Source organism: Helianthus annuus, chromosome 9 (assembly GCF_002127325.2).
Source record: "Helianthus annuus cultivar XRQ/B chromosome 9, HanXRQr2.0-SUNRISE, whole genome shotgun sequence".
Lineage (NCBI taxonomy): Eukaryota > Viridiplantae > Streptophyta > Magnoliopsida > Asterales > Asteraceae > Helianthus > Helianthus annuus.
Window position 1 is genome coordinate 43,689,324 of NC_035441.2, and position 3,627 is coordinate 43,692,950.

A 3,627-nucleotide genomic window follows, 5' to 3' on the forward strand; every position below is an offset into this window, starting at 1 on the left:
CTGACGCTCTCAGTCGAAAGGACACCTTACCTAGGCGTGTACGAGCTTTGCAGCTCACTATTCAGTCTGAACTTCCTGCACAAATACGAGATGCTCAGGTGGAAGCATTGAAACTAGAAAACGTCATGGCTGAAGCTTTACGCGGCTCAAGGCAGTGATTAGAGCAAAAGGGAGACGGCGCCTACTATGTAACAGGGCGTATTTGGGTACCACTATACGGCGGTTTACGAAAGCTTGTGATGGATGAAGCTCACAAGTCTCGCTACTCGGTACATCCAGGGTCGGATAAAATGTACCACGATCTTAGAACTACATACTGGTGGCCTAGCATGAAAGCCCACATTGCAACTTACGTCGGCAAATGTTTGACTTGTGCGAGAGTCAAGACAGAGTACCAGAAACCCTCAGGCCTACTGCAACAACCCAGGATACCACAGTGGAAATGGGAAGAAATTTCCATGGATTTTGTTACTGGCCTGCCTAGATCCCAGCGGGGGAATGATACTATCTGGGTAATCGTAGATCGACTCACCAAGTCTGCACACTTCCTGGCTATAAAGGAAACAGATAAGTTCTCCACTCTCGCAGACATCTATCTTAAAGAAGTTGTTTTGAGGCACGGGGTGCCCACCTCCATCATTTCAGATCGGGATGCACGATTCACGTCAGAGCTATGGCAAGCGATGCACAAATCTTTCGGCTCACGGTTAGACATGAGCACAGCGTATCATCCTCAGACGGATGGGCAGTCTGAACGAACGATCCAAACTCTTGAAGACATGCTTCGGGCATGTGCTATTGATTTCGGCAACGACTGGGAAAAGCACCTCCCTTCGGTGGAGTTCTCATACAATAACAGCTATCACACCAGCATACAAGCCGCTCCATTCGAGGCATTGTACGGGCAAAAATGCCGGTCACCTCTCTGTTGGGCAGAGGTGGGGGATAGTCAGATCACGGGTCCGGAGATTGTAGTGGACGCCACAGAAAAGATTGCACAAATTCGACAACGCATGGTGGCAGCACGCGACCGTCAGAAAGCATACGCGGATAAGCGTAGGAAACCGTTGGAATTTCAGGTCGGGGACCGGGTTTTACTAAAAGTCTCACCCTGGAAGGGTGTGGTTCGTTTTGGCAAGCGAGGCAAACTAAATCCGCGGTATGTCGGACCGTTTGAGATCATTGAGAAAATAGGCAAAGTGGCCTACAAGCTAAACCTACCAGCTGAACTCGGTGCAGTTCACAATGTATTTCACGTGTCGAATCTGAAGAAGTGCCTGTCAGATGAGACCCTCATAGTACCTTTTAAGGAACTCACTATCGACGAGCGGTTGCAGTTCGTCGAGGAACCAGTTGAAATCACGGACCGGGATGTTAAGGTCCTCAAACACAAGAGAATCCCTCTTGTCCGAGTTCGTTGGAACTCCAAACGTGGCCCAGAGTACACCTGGGAACGCGAAGATCAAATGAAAGAAAAGTACCCCCAGTTATTCGGAACCAATGCAACCACTACTGAGATTGAAGCTACTACTACGGAATTTCGGGACGAAATTCCAAATCACCGGGGGGATGATGTGACACCCCAGGAAAACCAGGAAACAACGCAACACAACTAGCTTCCTCAGTAACCGCATGCTAAATTTCGGGACGAAATTTCTTTTAAGTTGGGGATAATGTGACAACTCGAGTTTCCAAGATTTCCATCTTCGCATTAATTGCACGCTAATTGTTTAAGTTGTTTGTTAACACTACCTGTTTGTTTCACAACTGTACACGTTCGTAAATTGTTAAATCGTATTGCGCTTGTTATATTATATATATATGGTGTGTCTTATAAGTGTGTGTTGATAACATGTTTGGTATATTCAATATAAAACAAAATGGAATTATGTTGATATGTGTTCTGTGTATTAGTATATGTTTGAGTGTAATCTGGAGTGAATGTGTAACTTTTGCCAAACAAACCCCCACTCGAAACCCCCCCCCCCTCACGAAAACACCACCCACGAAAACACCTCATGTGTTTTCGTCTAACAAGAGGCCAACGAAAACAAGAATGGGCTCATGGCCCAGTAGTGATCTAATATATGTTTTGAGTTCCAACTGTTACGTAGAGTTTTTATCCGCAAACCCTACACCCCTACGTGTGACGGCAGTGATTAGTGAGACAACCCCCCCCCCTCCTGTTCGAGTCTGCATCTCAATCAATCAGGTTTCCGGTTAGTAGTTCCCACTTACTAATGTTCATATTGGTGTGATAATATTTATATGTGATAATGAATAGATGCGGTTGCTGTCAGCCTATCTTAATTGTTCGGTCCAATTACATTTGATATTTGTAAATTGAGTATTAAAGTGGCATGTGTGAATAAATAAAATGGCAGCCACCACAAATTATGTTCGGTCCAATGATATTTTAATGCATATAATAGTTGTCGGCCATTGTTTATTTGTTTAAAGAATGTTTTGGTAATTCATGTGTGAATTTATTGATGTTGTATGCCATTGGGTAAATTGTTGGCTGGTTAAAAGTTGGTCCAATCACCTCTTGAGGTGATTTGTAGTGGCCGACCATGACTCAATTAATTAGATTTCTTCATGTATTACATGTTATGGTATTTCGATGACTTCAAAGTTCAATGAATTAACAATAAAAGGCTACCATGTACAATTAGTTGGGTTCTTTTATCAACACACCAGTAATAGCCGGCCATGACTTTAAGGAGCATCTGAATGAAATTTTTGGTCACTCGATGTGTTCTTTTGTTATGTCAAGTCATGACAGTAAGTGTCAGACTTTTGGTGTGATTTTTATTTAGCATGTGGGCCACACACACACAACTGAATTGGGCCGAAAGGGGTGTTGGGCCGGTGGTGGATCACGTGTTTAGTAATGGCAAAACAAAATAAGTGTTTTCGCCAATCATTATGTCCATTGGTTTTCGTCACATGTGATTTCGCCCAAAGGGTTTTCGCCAGCAAGGTGGATTTCGGCCCAACTGTTATGTCTGTTTAGTTGAATATTTTCTGTTAGATGTTAAGATATACATGTAACCATGTTAAATAAGTAACTCCGTTAAATGTACAACTCTGTTAGTTGATTTAACACTGTTAGTTATTAGTAATCTTGTTAAACTTATTAACCCCATTAAGCATGATAACTGATTAACTATGTTAGAATTTATCAAGAACTCAGTTATATCGAGTATGATGGTATGAGCATGAACTAATTGTATATGCTACTTGATGATGCTAGCATGGATACACTATGTGACATAAATGGCATGTAAATTATTACGAACTGAAACTGATTAGATACGTGCGTAACTATAGGACGTGACTGATTACTTGTGAGCACTTAACTTAGCATACCGAGCAAACCAAGGTGAGTTCACACTCTTTACCAAGGCATGGGATTCCCGGGGTTAGGGAATGGGTTGAATGATGGAATTAAACAATTACGCGTACATACACGGTTACTAGACTATCTACCATGGTCCTCGGGTTAAGCAGGACACTTACGTAAAACCTACGTAAACAGGAATATGCTACTGTCTTCCGGAGTCAGGAAGGACACTTACGTAAAACCTACGTAAACAATAACATGCTACTGTCTTCCGGAGTCAG